General features: G+C 41.9%; 1 protein-coding gene across 3 annotated transcripts in view; it reads right to left on the reverse strand.

Moving 5' to 3' along the window:
* greb1 (growth regulating estrogen receptor binding 1) overlaps nt 1-6,499 on the reverse strand; it is a 200,158-nt gene extending 193,659 nt beyond the window's left edge. For all 3 annotated transcript variants that reach the window (XM_033021586.1, XM_033021585.1, XM_033021583.1), the window contains exon 1: nt 6,340-6,499. The gene's annotated coding sequence lies outside the window, so the exon portion shown is untranslated. The remainder of the gene's footprint in view (nt 1-6,339) is intronic.
* Between the last annotated feature and the right edge of the window lie 11,195 nt (nt 6,500-17,694).

Raw genomic sequence — 17,694 nt, forward strand, 5'->3', positions numbered from 1 at the left:
TAATGAGGTAGGCTGGAGAATCGAGACTTTTGTGCCCTAACCTATGGAACATTTAGAAATCCAGTAACACAGGAGAAGACGTTTATGCCTAATATTTTCTAGCTTCTGTATCTAACCAGCATGGGCAAAGTCTTTGATAAAGTGGCTACTTTCCAGATGCAGCACAAGAAGCAGATGAAATCAATGGTGGGGAATCTGGTCTGAGTGATAGACTTGGCTACCTGCACAATTCTGCATCTTAATAAGGATCTTGCATTCATTTGTATTCCATGGGTGGAACATGGACAGTTATATGTTGTGTGGGTCATTGCAGTTCATGTTCATTATGGCCAGATGCAGGAATGGATTTTATATACATGTGACCTCAGGAGCAGCGTTGCAGCAGATGCTGTACACTCCATTTTGGTGAGCTTTCAGGCTCTAAACAGGTCACTTCAAGTAAAGGTGTCCTTCAAAGTTGAAAGAGTTCATAATAATCACCAAAGATCTTGATATCTTTTAATTGTGTAACAAATAAATCTTTTAAAATAACAAATTAAAAAACATTGAAAAACAGCCAAAAGCACAGCAAACAATGTTACCATTTAATAAGCCTGATCCACAAAAACCTCAATTTTCATAATTTTTATCAAACAAATTATCTGCTATTGTTATCCTTAGGCTTAAATTAGTTTACTTGTGCCAGTTAACAAACACCTGTGTAACTATTTTTGTTTTAAAGTTATCTTCTTAACGTCCCGTGGGGGCTGTGGGTGACTGGTGGAATCTTGCGTTGGGGGAATGGGTTGCATTGGGGGGGGGACCAGGCCTTGCTTGTGACAGGGACCCAACGAGTCCCAGTTGGTCTAGTTTTCAATAAATATAACAAACATTCAGTCATGATTTTTCATTTGTCATAGATGGGCAGCACGGTGTCTCAGCGGCAGAGTTGCTGCCTTACAGCGCTGGAGACTTGGGTTCGATCCTGACTACGGGTGCTGTCTGTACGGAGCGTGTACGTTCTCTCCATGGGTTTTTTTCGAGTTCTTCGGATTCCTCCCACACTCCAAAGATGTACAGGTATGTTGTCTTGGTACAAGTGTAAATTGTCTCCAGTGTGTGTAGGGTACTGTTAATGTGCGGGGATTGTTGGTCAGTGTGGACTCAGTGGGCTGAAGGGCCTGTTTCCGTTCTGTATCTCTAAACTAAACTAAATCTGTCTCAGATGATCAATTTTATATTCATCAAATCTAATTCTAAGATGAACTACCTTCAGCAAAATTATTGAGTTTAACATGTTTCTACTTCACCATTCGATCGATTCAACTTGATTTAGCATCATGTCCAACTGTTAATTACAAAGCCATAAATTATTGTTATGTTATGATGATAATAAATTAACTTCCATATTCAAAGCAATTCAAAAGTAAGGTCAAGGTCCTACACAATACAGCAAATGAAAAGCAATTCCAATAAACCAAATAGTTTGTCAAAACATGATATTCTTATTGAAAGAGAAGTGAGAAAAACAGATTATGTGGAAGTGAACTCAAATCATTAAAAAGGTCAAAATGCTTACCAGCTGCGAAAATCTAAATGTTTAGCAGATAGACGTAAAAGGAAGCAGGAAATATATTTTAGAGGATAATTCTAATTTACAATGAACATTTACAATGAATCATTTAAATCATTTTAAATTGTTTTTTTTTAAAAACATTTAACAATGATATATCCTTTGAAAGAAATTATTTCTCACATCATTCAATATCATTTTCTGTTACTCTTTCATTTGGTTTCTTTACGCGGTTCCTTGGGACAAACAAGCAAATGCCTCCAATAAGCCCGTTATTGCTTCTCAGGATGATGATGCCTACCAAACACAGCCAAAATATGAATGCTACATTGCAGATCAAAGCTAAACATGTTTGCACATGGTCCACAATAGACCATTTAAGTGAAAACTGCTTTTACCCAAAACAAATTTGGATTACTTAATACTACCATTTCTAATTTGCATTCCAAAAATTCAATCAAACACTTCTGGTCTTGATACTTGTATGTGCCATGAAGGCATCTTCCATTTTATCTCTGCACCTAAAGAACATAACATCTTTGCAATAATATTTTAAAGAGTAACCAAAATAAATTAGATAACATTATGGCGAAGCACATGGTCTTTAGACAAGGGAGAGTCAAGAGAGTTTTATTGTCATGTGTCCCAGATAAGACAATGAAATTCTTATTTGCTGCAGCACAACAGAATATGTCAACATAATACAAAACGGAAGATAAAAGTTCAGTGTGTCTATAGACAATATACACACAATAAATAAACAGTTAAAGTGCAATAGTAATAATAGACTGTTATTGTTCAGAGCTTATTTGATGTTGTGTTTAATAGCCTGATGGGGATGGAGCTGTTCCTGAACCTGGATGTTACAGATTTCAGGCTCCTATACCCTTTGATGGTGGGGAGGTCAGAGCCGGTGATGGACAGGTCTGCAGTCTTTTCCGCTCCTGGACATTCAAGTTGCCGTACCAGGCCACGATGCAGCCAGTCAGTATGCTCTCTACTGTGGACCTGTGGAAGTTCGACAGAGTCCTCTTTGACATACTGACTCTCCGTAACCTTCTCAGGAAGTAGAGGCGTTGATGTGCCTTCTTTATAATTGCATCAGTGTGCTGGGACCAGGAAAGATCTTTGGAAATATGCATGCCCAGGAATTCAAAGTGTTTGGCCCTTTCCACCATCGGGATTGAGGGTCCCTATTTTTCCCTTTCCAAAGTCCACAATCAGTTTCTTGGTTTTGCTGGTGTTGAGAGCCAGGTTGTTGTGCTGGCACCATATAGTCAATCGGTCGATCTCACTTCTATGTTCTGACACATCACCATCTGTGATTCGTCCCACAACAGTGGTGTCGTCGGTGAATTTGATGATGGAGTTGGCACTAAGGCCGGCTGCAGTCATGAGTATAGAGTGAGTACAGCAGGGGGCTGAGTATGCAGCCTTAAGATGCTCCCGTGCTGATTGTTATCGAGGATAATACATTTCCACCAATACGGACAGACTGTGGTTTGTGGATGAGGAAGTCGAGGATCCAATTGCAGAGGGATGCGCAGAGACCCAGATCCGTGAGCTTGGTAACTAGCTTGGAGGGGATGATGGTATTAAATGCCGAGCAGTAGTCTATGAACAACAGCCTGATTTACGAGTTTTTGTTGTCCAAATGGTCCAGAGCGGAGTGGAGAGCCAGTGATTTCTATCCCACCCCGCTCACCCATCCCTAGCATCGGTGTTTCTCGGTTAGTTACCCAAAATTTAATATTCTTACTAATGGATTGGAAGCTCCCCAAGCGGAATATGATGTGCTGTTCCTCCAGTTTGTGTGTGGCTTCACTCTGGCAATGAAGGCCAATGACAGAAAGATCATTATGTGGATGCAAAGGGGAGTTAAAATAGTTAGCAACCGAGAGATCCCTGGATAGATGCCAGAGAGGTAGTGTAGGGGCAGGTGTTACATCCCTTGCCGTTTCCACAACTGGATGCACCTCAATTTCTCCCACCATCCCGTCCCCTTTCCCATTCCACCAACATCCCCATTTTTGGCTTCACATGTCATGCCTCTGCTCTCCTTATCTCTCAGCCCTTCATCTTTTTATCTCTCGCCTTTGTCAAATCATCAGCCAAACAAACCGGCCTCACCTTATCCACCTGTACTTGCCGTGCTTTGTTCTGGCCCCATCTCTCTTCCACCTTTCTCCCCCTTACTGCGGTCGGTCTGAAGAAGGGCCCTGACCTAAAGTACCACCTATTCATGTCCTCCAGAGCTGCTGCCTGACCAACTGAGTTATTGTGCCATTATTTGTAAACCAGCATTGTGTCTCCAGCATCATAAAACACTTTCAGAGGCTGGTCACAGCTCACATCAAACCCATCCTCCAAACAAATTAACAATATGGCCAAGAAAGCTGACAATTGCCATTACTTCCTCGGAAGACAAAATAAATTTGGTCTGTCTCTAATGACTCTTACCAACTTCTGCAAATGCACCATAGAAATCATCGTAAGTGGATGGGTCACGGCCGGCTATGGACAATTTTCGAAATTGGGATAATTGGAATGAAGCAGGAATGCCCAAAATAGAATGTTAGAACTTAGAATAGTACAGCACAAGAATAGGCTCTTCAGCCCACAGTGTCTGTGCAAACCATGATGCCAAGACCATCTACCTGCAACTAACCCATATCCCTCCATATGCTTGTTCATATCCAAAAGCCTTTTAAATCCACTAAACCCCCCCCCCCCCCCCCCCCCCCCCCACTTCAACCACCACCTCACCTCGGCAGCATGTTTCAGGCAGTCACCACCCTCTGCGTAAAAGCCTGCCCTTTACATCTTCTTTATCCACTGCCCCTCTCATCTCAAAGCTAAGCCCCGTTATGTTTGATGTTTCCATCCAAGAAATAAGGTTCTATCTACCCTACCTATGCCTCTCATGAATTTTATATACTTCGATCAGGATCCCCCCTACCCACCACAAAAAACCCCAGCATTCCAGGGAAAACAATCTAAATCTGTCCAAACTCTCCCAGTAGCGAATTGCCCCCAATCCAGCATCATTTTGCTGAACCTCCTCCGCACCAGTTCCAAAGCCCCCACTTCCTTCCTGCAAGGAGGCGTCCTGAACGGCACACAATTCTCCAAATGCTGCCTAACCAAACTCCTATAAAGCTGCGTCATGGCTTGAACTGTTTTGAGTTAAAATAACCTGAAGTTTTCAATGTTTTCTGTCTTGATAACCTGAATATAAAAAGACAAATTTATCTGGGGTGTTCAAAAGGGGAACTGCAGATGCTGGAATGTCGAAGGTACACAAAATTGCTGGGGAAATTTATCTGGGGATTTGACAACTGGCAATCAATTTAAAATTGTCACCAAGGAAAAAGTTGCGATTTTTTTCGTATGCTATTACAGCCTAGCATGCCTTGCCATAAGTAACAACTGACGAGATCATTGCATCTATCATGAGAAATTTCTGAAGCAGAGAACTAAGATTTTTCAGGTAGGATTACATTCTGGGATTAGATTTAAATTTTTCCACAGTACAAATATGAGCGAAAGTAAGGTGGCCAATCCTTGTACCGTTAATATGGTTCGTGGTTCACTTATTTGGCCTGAAGTACTTACAATATATAACAAGTACATATTTAGCAGTTAATAAAAGGGACCAAGAAAGACCAAAACATTGTAGCTATTCAAATTGCGATCTTAAATTAAATATCTTCGGGTGAAATTAAGTATGCAATGTGGTCGCAATAGTAGAAAAAAAAAATTTGTAAAAATTCTCTGCAAGCACCAACGTGTCAAAAGTCACCACGATATAACATTTAAAAGTACTCTCAGAAATTAATGGATAAGTGATACAAAACGTGCATCTCATAAGATTAAATTGCCACCCCGGAAAACGGACGAGTTTGAAGCATGGATCTAAGATTAGTATTGCATGTTCTACGATTATTCCACAAAATTCATATTGAAGCCGAAGGGTTTCTCCTTCAAAATGCCCATCTCCATATTTTGGCCAATGCTTGAAAAATTCCAGTTTGTCAATTTACTAGAAACACTGCCAATAATTAGGATGCTATCCCAGAACTTGAAAGTATCAAAGATCTGAAAGCATGGCCCGAAATATACATTAAAAATTTGTATTCATTACCTTGGAAATGGTCAAGAACACTTCGTCGTATAGCACGAGCAACACTGATTTGCAATTCATACATTAGAATGTCCACTAAAGCTTAGCCCGTAAACTCCCATTTCAAAACAGACAAATCGTTCTAAATTAAATACAGCGTTTTCGTGTTACGGGATTATTTTACTTGAGATGAGTGAAAATGTACAAGACTCCGAACATTTCAGGTTACAGCTGCTAATGTAGCTTCAAGCGGGAAATAAGATTGTGTTTTTTTTTTAATTAAAAAGATCCCAAGATTGTTACGAAAAAGAAAATCCGAAGGTTAAACAGTTCTATGTTAATGTTGTTCAATGAAGGGCTTGGTTGTGTGTTGTGTTGTATATTAGGAGGGGGTGGGAGCATACATTTACCACTGACTTATTAAAGCATAATTTCCATCCTGTAAATCAAGTGCCCTGCAATCTTTTTGATCGTGGCGTGTTCCTTACGTGTTGCACTTGAAGCGACAGAAGTATAAGTATTCTTTTAAATCCAGAATCCCAACGTCGTGCATCCCCACTAACACACGCCAGCCGGTTCAAACAGATGCGGTAGTGTGTGTGTGTGTGTGTGTGCGATTCAGAACTTTGCATAATTAAAGCACAATAATCAACATAAATCTTACCACAAAACAAAATGCTGTTGTGTATTATCGTGGCTCAAATCTCCGGTCTAATTTGTGCAAGATTGCTGTTGCTTTCAAAAAAATTAATAGCCAAACAAGCGATGGAAAGCATACAACACGTCGATCAGCCCCGCGCTACCAAACTGCTTAAAGAGCAGGCGGCTCGCGCACCGGGGATCGCCTGTGGCAACACACGTGGTGCAAAGCCGACGCAGACTGGGGAGAACCAATGCAACAAGACCTTGTGATCAGAGGCGGGCGCAGCTCACTCGCCTCCAGAGTCCCTACACCCGAAAGATACTAGAGGATTTAATAGTATCTTTGCTTCAACCCAAAGATCTTATAGCTCGCTATAAGATCTTTGCTTCACCCTGTAGCATTCGGTTACCTAGCGCAATCCCATTATAATGTTCAATCCACAAAGACACTCTATGTCCACTCGCTGTTTTTTTTAAATATTCTGATTTCTCATTATTAAGTGGGCTTGAGTCTCCGAGATTTTCACCCCTTCAACGACGTTAGAACCTTTATTGCGTCTTGCAGGAATCAGCGTTAGCAACATGTGGGGAACGGTCCTTTTATTAGTTTCAAATAGTGGTAGATGGAGATGCGCGTGTCTGAAACAGTGTTGATCATCCTGCACAGGTCGCTCGCGCCCTCTTCCTACAGCCCTGCACAATTGTTGCAGTCTCTGCCATTGTAAGAGTGGGCCGATCTGAAGAAAGAACCAACTTTTATGTACACCGTATAGAGCATCTTTTATGGCCCACAGGAAGTCCTGAAGCACTTTTTCACAGTTAATTAAGTATGTTTGAGCATTGGTCATTGTTGTGAGGAAATGCAACAGCCAATTTAACTGCAGCAATGTCCTTCAAACAGCAATAAGATAATGGGGACACAAAGATAATGTCAAGCAAATCTAGATTATTTGGGTATGATTGTCTTCACGGAATTCCCCGTTCTTATATAAACCCTTCTACATTTGTATTTACTTTGGAAATTAAAACGTTCGTTAGTTTAATTTAACTAAAATAAAACACCATTTCCTGTGCCCTATATAAAAGTACAGTGCAAGTTTATGTACCCAAATGTCAAGCACAACTTGACTACACAACTTTCTGTAACAAAAGGCAAATATTTCATTTACAGATTGCGGCTAATGTTCAATGTTGTATAAAAAATAGATCAGAAGTCTAACATCTGGATAATTATACCATTTAACTTCACAGGCATGGTCTACATGTATATATTTTTTAACATACCCAGCCACCCACCTGGCCAAATCATGCAACACATGCAAATTAAAATATCACCTTTTTGGACAAGGAGTTTATCCCAAAAAGATGAATTTGATGCTATAGCATCAATGTCCCCACTGCAAGACTCTGTTGCTTTTAAGCTGCTTCCAATAGACCCCTCTGGCACAGTTGGATCTCCACAGGGCTAACCTCTTCCTCTTGGTGCCTACAACCCAATATCAGATCATTGTCAATTATTAAAGAAAGTTTTTTAAAAAATCAAATACTGTGAACTTGAAATAAAAACTGAAAATGTTGGAAATTCTCTAAAAAAAGTTATAATCAATCATCTTCCGAGTCTTATACCACAAGCATAACCAGTCCATGTGTCATAGGAAATGGAAACTGGTTAGGTTTGGATTGATTATTGTCACATGTACCATGATACAATAAAAATATTTTGTTTGTGTGCTAACCAGGTAATACCGTACATGAACACAATCAAGCCAAATATAAGTACAATAGACACAGCAAAGAGAAGAGAGATTTAATAGAGGGGATCAATTGTATCGGATGATAGCGGGTCATCTTTGAAGAGTTGCCATGTCCCAGTGCCATCAGGCAAGTAGTTAAGTATTTAAAATTATTGCTATTTATTTTGGGAACTTAGTTCAACAAAAAAAGCATATTAGAGAACTCCATTGATTGATTTGATTGTTGATTCTTTTCAATTTACTTTTATGTCTAATATATTTTTGTATGTTTCCTGAATCCATGTGGCTGTGATGCTGCTGAATGCAACAACATAACTGTACTTGTACCACTGTAGAACAATATTCTTGACTTGACTTATCCCTGTCCTTTTTCTGGAGTAAAAGTATGGATTTATGTGCCTCCAATTGTTCCATGTTTCTACGACAGATGCTGTAACAGCCAGAAGACCATCTGAAAAGTCATAGATATTTCCAGTGGTATTTCATTTTATCACAACCACTATTGTAAATTGAAACTATAGTTGTTCTCCAGAACAATAGGTATTCTTGCCTTTAGAACAGGGACGTGCGGTCAGGGGAGGCAGGGGAGGCAGAGCCTCCCCTGTCATACTCCCAATGAAAATAGCTGTTAAGAAAAGTAAAGAAAAATAATAATGAAATAAAATAAATATAACGATTTTTCCATTGATCTGTGTTATAAATGTCATTTCTATGTGAATCTAATCATTTTTAATAGTAAAAATTGTAACATTTGCACAGCTCCGATGCAAATACATGAAGAGATGGGAGATGTCTCGTGTCTTGTGTCTACTGTTTGTGGGTAAGTGTGTCTGTTTAGTGTTCAGCCATGAGCGAATGGCGGTGCGGGCTCGACGGACCTGGTGGTCTACTCTCGCACCTACTTTCTATGTTTCTATGTTTCTATGAGGCAGCGGAGTGCTGAGCCTCCCCTCTGATTGCGCAACCCCTTAGAAACTGCATGGAGCGTGGGCAATAAGCGTGTGCCTGTTACCATCCCTATGTATGTCACCAAAGTAATGTGTGTAAACCCCTTCATTACATGTCCTTACCTTCCATAGTCCAGGTAACGTATTTCACATATCTTCTATATTACTAAAAGTCTGATCTTGACCGCTTTTGGCCCACTGTGATGCGATTTCCGAGAAAACGTCGCCACCTACGGCCGTCATTTTTGCCCACCTCGCTCAGAGCCCCCCTCCGCCTTCCAGGACCGGAGGATGTTTCCCATCGATGAAAAATCAGAGAGATATTAATGTTTTTTAAAAATTCACCATTCTCTCTGCTGCCCCTGCTAGCGGCAGGGGGGAGGACTATAAAACCCGGAAGTGTCGTGCCTCACTCAGTCTCTGCCAGTCTCTGAGCTGTGAATAACACTGAACACACGTCTACTCCATGGTGAGTCCCCTCGATGTGGCTGTTGCCAAATTGTTTGCCTTTTTATTTAAATGAATTTTGGTTGTCTGGTGGTTGCTGCCCAATTGTTTGCCTCGCCTTTTTAAAAAAGTTTGTGTTCACAAAATGAATTTTGGTTGTCAGGTGGCTGCTGCCCAATTGTTTGCCTCGCCTTTTTAAAAAACGTTTGTGTTCACAAAACGAATTTTGGTTGTCAGGTGGCTGCTGCCCAATTGTTTGCCTTGGCTTGGCTTATAAAATTGTTGCAACAGTTGGCTGCCAGCCTAAGAATCCATTCGGACACAATGTCTATACTAGCCCTCTGGAAACCAGTACCTTCGGCCCGCAACACCCATACTAGCGCAACAGAAAGCCTTCCCCCACTGGCGAGCAATATTGGAATAGGTGGAGAGGTGGAATATTGCGTTGGAGACCAGCCCTCTCGTGTGATGCTGGGACCCAACGGGTCCCACTTAGTCTAGCATACTTTTAAAACTCTGTGTGTGTGTGGGTGTACGGCATTTTACGTTTGCAATGTTTCTCCTCGAAAACCAGACCCAAAAACGCGGAGTTTTTACAATTTCAGTAGGGATTTATCTTATGAGTTCAGAAATCCACTCCTTGGTCAATTATTTCCCCAGATTTTGAATAAAATTGATCACAAAACTCACTTTAAAAAATATATAATCGCCGCGTGAGCTGCTGACGTCACAATGCCCACATTCCCACCAATCGAGGACCGCCTGCCTCTAGGCCCCGCCCCGCCCTGCTGGTGTTGAGAGCCAGGTTGTTGTGCTGGCACCATATGGTCAATCGGTCGATCTCACTTCTATGTTCTGACACATCACCATCTGTAATTCGTCCCACAACAGTGGTGTCGTCGGTGAATTTGATGATGGAGTTGGCACTAAGACCGGCTGCAGTCATGAGTATAGAGTGAGTACAGCAGGGGGCTGAGTATGCAGCCTTAAGATGCTCCCGTGCTGATTGTTATCGAGGATGATACATTTCCACCAATACGGACAGACTGTGGTTTGTGGATGAGGAAGTCGAGGATCCAATTGCAGAGGGATGCGCAGAGACCCAGATCCGTGAGCTTGGTAACTAGCTTGGAGGGGATGATGGTATTAAATGCCGAGCAGTAGTCTATGAACAACAGCCTGATTTACGAGTTTTTGTTGTCCAAATGGTCCAGAGCGGAGTGGAGAGCCAGTGATTTCTATCCCACCCCGCTCACCCATCCCTAGCATCGGTGTTTCTCGGTTAGTTACCCAAAATTTAATATTCTTACTAATGGATTGGAAGCTCCCCAAGCGGAATATGATGTGCTGTTCCTCCAGTTTGTGTGTGGCTTCACTCTGGCAATGAAGGCCAATGACAGAAAGATCATTATGTGGATGCAAAGGGGAGTTAAAATAGTTAGCAACCGAGAGATCCCTGGATAGATGCCAGAGAGGTAGTGTAGGGGCAGGTGTTACATCCCTTGCCGTTTCCACAACTGGATGCACCTCAATTTCTCCCACCATCCCGTCCCCTTTCCCATTCCACCAACATCCCCATTTTTGGCTTCACATGTCATGCCTCTGCTCTCCTTATCTCTCAGCCCTTCATCTTTTTATCTCTCGCCTTTGTCAAATCATCAGCCAAACAAACCGACCTCACCTTATCCACCTGTACTTGCCGTGCTTTGTTCTGGCCCCATCTCTCTTCCACCTTTCTCCCCCTTACTGCGGTCGGTCTGAAGAAGGGCCCTGACCTAAAGTACCACCTATTCATGTCCTCCAGAGCTGCTGCCTGACCAACTGAGTTATTGTGCCATTATTTGTAAACCAGCATTGTGTCTCCAGCATCCTTTCCCGCCCTCCCTCTCCTCCTCCCCTCCACCCCTTCTCCCTCTGTCTCTTGCCCCTCTCTGTCTCTGCCCCTCTCTCTCTGTCTCTGCCCCTTCTCTCTCTGCCCTCACTCTCTATCCCCCCCCCCCCCCTCCCTCTCTAGAAGCGCCTGCATATCTAGACAAATCAGCAAAACAAAGGAGGAGTAATTTAAAATCTAAGACTAGTGAACTTCTAAATACATATATAAAAAATACAAATATAACAGATGTATGGGATGGGGGAAGAAGCAATGAATATTAAAGCTGACTCACAAAAATTAATATTATATTTATATAATAGTATTTTAATATAGACCTACCATCGACAGAGGTACTTAAAGAGTGGGAACGGAATTAATGAGAAAAATTACGAAGGTTACATGGGAAAAGTACTTGATATATATTCCCAACTGTTCGATTAATGCAAGACATAATCTAATTCAATTTAAAATTTTACATAGATTATATTATTCAAAAACAAGATTGAATAAATTCTATCCAAATATATCCCCCATTTGTGATAAATGTTTATCCCAAAACGCAACTATAACACACTCTTTTGTTTCCTGCATAAAACTTTATAGATTTTGGAGTGATATTTTTGAAATATTTACAAAATAATTTAAGATAAGAATGGAACCTAATACTGAAGTGATTATATTTGGAGTAATGGAAGATGGGAATAAATTAAACTCATCTCAAAATTTATTTTTCAATTATGGTTTAATAATAGCAAAAAAATTAACACTTAAATTTGGGAAAAATACATCAATACCAAAATGTGGATCGCAAGCATGTTTGACAACGCTAATCTTGACGAAATGCGATTCCTCCTAATAGATAAATCAGACCAATTCATAACGAGTCTCCATTTGTCGTCTTTTTGGAATCGTATGGTGCAACACAATTGTAAAAGCTAACTGTTTCAGGACTGGACGAGGGATGGTCAAGATTATAAATAATGATCTCCTTTTTTTTAATTTCTTACTCTCTTTTTCCTATTTTCTTTTCTTCAACTTTCTTCTTTCATTCTTTTTTTTCTTCTTTTTCACACACTATATATCTCACGTTTTTCTATACTATCTAATTTATTTTTCTTATTCTTCTTTATTATAATAAAAAAAATAAGAAGCTGTACATAAAATGTATTATGAAAATATATATTAGGCACTTTGGTGCCATATGATTGTACTTACTTCTAATAAAAAAAGAAAAAAAAGAAGCGCCTGCGATTTGGGGGCTATGCGCCAGTAGATAGAGCCGTTATGGGGTAAAAGGAGCAAATTAATAATATTAATATACTATCAAGGAGGTAGTTAGCATGTGTGTGGGGGGGGGGGTAGTTAGTGTGTATGACGCCGCATGCTGCCCCCCCCTCCCCACAACTGCACGTTGGGGGAACAGACCCAACGGGTCTGCACTTGGTCTGGTTGTTCTTTAAATCAGAGTGACATGTAGCAATTCAGCATGCCACACCTATGACTTAGGTAATGAAATATGGAATCTGTTTCCAGTTAACTATTTTGCTGAACTGTTTCAGTGATGCCAAAGAATTGAATAGACAACAAAGAAGTCACTGAGCTTTTTACAACTTCACAGTAAAATTGTTAAGCTGCTCTAAATTCCTTATTGACTCAATACTTGGTAATTCATTGAGAGCAACATAAATCCCCATTGATTTCCCATTCCCACTGAGACCATTCAGGATGCAAGTATGACCCCATGTTTGTAGTCACCCGTCACTTTGAACAGATCATTCCACTTTACTATGACCATTACCCCCTATATATTTAAATGAAACTCAGTGTAAATTCAAGCTGCAGGGGCACATTATTTGACTAAGGCACATTACAACCTTGCACCCATTTTGCCCTTTCATCTCTTCTGCTTTTTACTCCAAGATATATTTTCTTTTGTTCTTTCCTTCTTCCTACTTTATTCCCATCATAACATTTATTCTAGATCTTCCCAAGTTCTGATTGAAAGCTTTCAACGTAAAGCTTTCTCTCTGTTTGCATCTCCTCTTTGGTGCCTGAACTGTTGAGTGTTTTCACCATTTTCTGATATTATGTCAGGTTTCTAGCAGATATATTACTTTGCTCGACTAATCTGAAAAGTCTTCAAGAAGAGAGCAACAGTGCTCCAGTGGGAGCATTTGACTTAAGACCCAATTACAATTTTCGAAACAAGATTTAAATTCTAGATTTGGCGAGCAGGAAATAATCAAATGTCATGTGTAACCAAAAGTGCTTCCTGTAAAACTAAAATCTAATGAAAATTATGGGCAAATTTAACATAATTAGCAGAAAGCAGAATGGATGTGCTTGTTAGTAACTAATCACTGCATATTCTGAAGATATTGATGTAGGTATTTTTAAGGCACATAATTAACCAGTTCCTTTCACAATGTAATTCCTTCTATCATAAAGTTGGAAACTGGGCTGTTTGCCAATGAATGCAAGTGTAAATTAATTTGCAATTCCACAGACAATGATACAGTTACATCTGTAAACAAAAATGATGGTCAACTGAATGACTTGGAAAAAAATAATCTCCACTGGAGCCAAATGACTGCCATTTCACGAGCAACGCTGTTTCAGTTACTGAGTCTACCACCATCTACTGTCAGGGCTCACTAATCACAAAGCTCAACTGTACCAGTTATTATATACATATAAACACAAAATACTGGAGTAACTCAGCATGACCGGCAGCATCTCTGGAGAGAAGGAATGGGTGACGTTTCGGGTCGAGACCCTTCTTCAGACACTTCTTTATACATGTTTTGGCTATCAATGCTTTCAAGATTGTGGTGCAGAAGCACATAATATATGTAATGAGAATGAAGCTCTGAACTCAGAACAAAGCAGCTAGTCTCTCCTGAAAGTGTCGGCAGAATCCAGCTATTCCAAAGTAAATCTGGAAATAAAAACAGAAAGTGCTGGAGTAACTGAGCAGTTTAGGCAGCATTTCTGGAGAACGTGGATAGGTAACGTTTTGTCATGTCTTTCCAAAACATCACCTATCCATGTTCCCCAGAGCTGACCCACCAAGTTACTCCAACGTGTGTCCTTTTTTGTAAACCAGTGTTTGTTCTTGGTTTCTACATTGCCACAAAATGCTGTGGAGGCAGTCAATGGATATTTTTAGGGCGGAAATTGATAGTTTCTTGATTGGTACGGGTGTCAGGGGTTATGGGAAGAAGGCAGGGTAATGGGGTTGAAACCTAGAACATGAACTTATGAAACTGGAAATTACTCTACATTATTACTTTATTGTCATTGTTGTGGTGCATACATCGAAATTCAGGTGCACTGCCTGAACGGAGCTCAAATGTACAAGATAAAAATAATAAAATACCAGTAAAAAGTAACATAAAAATTGTTCATACACTCACTTGCATACTGTAACACACACACACGCATGCACATTGTGCCTACGTAAGCACCCATACCAGAATATAAGATATTACACTCAGAAGGTCATTGTCAGAATATAAGATATTGCAGAGAATAGTAATATAAAAATAAATATTATAAATGAATATATCAGTACTGCACAATGGTTAGTATTGTACAGTATAAATATTGACTATGGGGGTGTGCTTTCAGTGCAGAGTTCAGTGTGGTGATGGCCTTGGGGTAGAAACTGTTTGTTAGTCTTGTGGTGTGCTCTTTGATGGACCTGCAGCATTTCCATAAGGGCAGACCCATCTCACCCCGCAAGTGACGGGCGGGGTGAGATGGGTCCTTTAGGATGCAGGATGCCTTCTGCAGGCAACGTGAGCTACAGTAGTAGGAGCAGCAGTAGAAGGACACTAGCAGCTGTTGTGGCAAGTTTACTTTCATGAGGGTCCTTAGGAAGTGAAAACGCTGTGCTTTCTTAACCAGAGTTTATTTTGGTTGACCACGTGAATCCTTCTGAGATGTGGGTGCCCAGGAACCTGAAACTGGAGACTCTATCCACGCTTTCTCCGTTTATGTGAAGTGGGGGATGGTCACCCTGCTTCTTCCTGAAGTCGATGATGAGCTCTTTTTTTTTTGGTGTTGAGTGGCAAGTTGTTTTCTGAACAACAACCTATTAGCCTCTATACCTCAGCTGACTCATCGCCCTCAGTGATCAGCCCCGCCACTGTCGTTTCATCTGCAAATTTAATGATTGTGTTCATGTTGTGGGCTGGTATACAATCATTGGTATAAAGAGAGTAGAGGAGGGGGCTCAACACACAGCCTTGTGGAGCCCCTGTGCTGAGTGACGGGGGGGGGGGGGGGGGGTCCATCCTGACTGACTGCGGCCGATCTGTTAGGAAGTCCTTTATCCAAAGGCAGATGTTGAGTTCGAAGCCTAGGTCGGACAGCTTGGACACCAGTCTGCTGGGTATGATTCAATTAAATGCAGAGCTGTAATCAACAAACAGCAGCCGTGCATATGCTCCCCGTTGTTCTAGATGGAGCAATACAGTATTGAGGGCAGTGGCAATGGCGTCATCTGTTGATCTGTTGGCGCTGTATGCGTATTGGTGTGGGTCCAGGGTGGGTGGGAGAGCAGCTTTGATGTTCTTAAGGACCAGTCTCTCTAGGCTCTTCATGATTATTGATGTTAGTGCGACGGGTCTATAGTCGGTGAGGCAGGTTATGGCTGGCTGCTACGGAACTGGCACTATTTCAGATGTTTTTAGGCATGTGTGGACAATGCACTGCGCCAGGGATAAATTGAAAATGTGAACACGTCAACTAATTCCGCAGCGCAGTCTCTGAGCATCCGTCCTGGAACTCCGTCCGGACCAGCTGCGTTCCGTATGTTGACATTATGGAGTGTGCGTGTGTCTGTATGATGAGTGTCTGGCTGTTGGAAGCTGGAGCTGGAGTAGTGAGCATGACATTCTCTGTTCTTTCCACCTCATTGGGGCAAAATAAGTGGTTGAGCTGCTCTACCAGTAAGGCACTGCTGCTGGTGGACGGGTTGGTGATGTTATTGTAATTGGTGATGTGCCGTATACCTTGCCATACACAACAGGGGTCTGAGTTGTTGAAGTGGCTCTCAATCCTTCGCTTGTAGGCTGCTTTGGCGTCTCGGATGCCCATCTTCAGGTCGGACCTGACCACTCTATACAGCTCTGTATTGTGGGACCGGAAACTCATGTTGCAGGCTTTTAGCAGGAGTTTACAGCAGCAAGTCATTATCCTAATTCAAATACCTGAGAGAAATGTTGCAATAATGTCTGAAAATTATGAGGGGAGAATAAAGTGATAGATAGCTGATAAGACAATAAAGGTATGTTGGGGCCTGCCTGTATAGCACTAAAATTTGATGAGTAGGAAAGAACTGCAGATGCCTGTTTAAATTGAAAGTAGACACAAAATGCTGGAGTAACTCAGCGGGTGAGGCAACATCTCTGGGGAGAAGGAATGCGAGACCTTTAGGGGAGTGGGCTCGGCGATCGTTTCGCTGAATACCTCCGCTCAGTCCAGACAAAGATAGAATATAGCCAGAGACAGTAAGACTGGTGGGAGAACTGGCACGGGAGAGGGGATGGAGAGAGAGGGAAAGCAAGGGCTATTTGAAGTTAGAGAAGTCAATGTTCATACTGCCGGGGTGTAAGCTACCCAAGCAAAATATGAGGTGCTGATCCTCCGATTTGCACTGAGCCTCACTTTGACAATGGAGGAGGCCCAGGATAGAAAAGTAAGATTGGGAATGGGATGGGAAGTTGAAGTGCTGAGCAACCGGGAGATCAGGTAGGTTAATGCGGACTGAGCGGAGGTATTCAGCGAAACGATCGCCGAGCCTGCGCTTGGTCTCGCCGATGTACAGAAGTTGACACCTGGAACAGCGGATACAGTAGATGAGGTTGGAGGAGATGCAAGTGAACCTCTGCCTCACCTGGAAAGACTGTTGGGATCCTTGGATGGAGTCGAGGGGGGAGGTAAAGGGACAGGTGTTGCATCTCCTGTGGTTGCAGGCGAACGTACCTGGGGAGGGGGTGGTTTGGGTGGGAAGGGATGAGTTGACCAGGGAGTTGCGGAGGGAACAGTCTCTGCGGAAAGCAGAAAGGGATGGACAGGGGAAGATGTGGCCAGTAGTGGGATCCCGTTGGAGGTAGTGAAAGTGTATGAATTATATGCGGTATGCTACGGCTGATGGGGTGGAAGGTGAGGACAAGGGGGACTCTGTCCTTCTTAGGGGGAGAGGGAAACGAGAGCAGAGCTGCGGGATATCGAGGAGACTCTAGTGAGAGTCTCATCTATAATGGAAGAGGGGAACCCATGTTTCCTAAAGAATGAGGAAATCTCCGATGATCTATGCAAAACCTCATCCTGGGCGCAGAGCGGCGTAA

This window comes from Amblyraja radiata, chromosome 5 (genome assembly GCF_010909765.2).
Source record: "Amblyraja radiata isolate CabotCenter1 chromosome 5, sAmbRad1.1.pri, whole genome shotgun sequence".
Classification (NCBI taxonomy): domain Eukaryota; kingdom Metazoa; phylum Chordata; class Chondrichthyes; order Rajiformes; family Rajidae; genus Amblyraja; species Amblyraja radiata.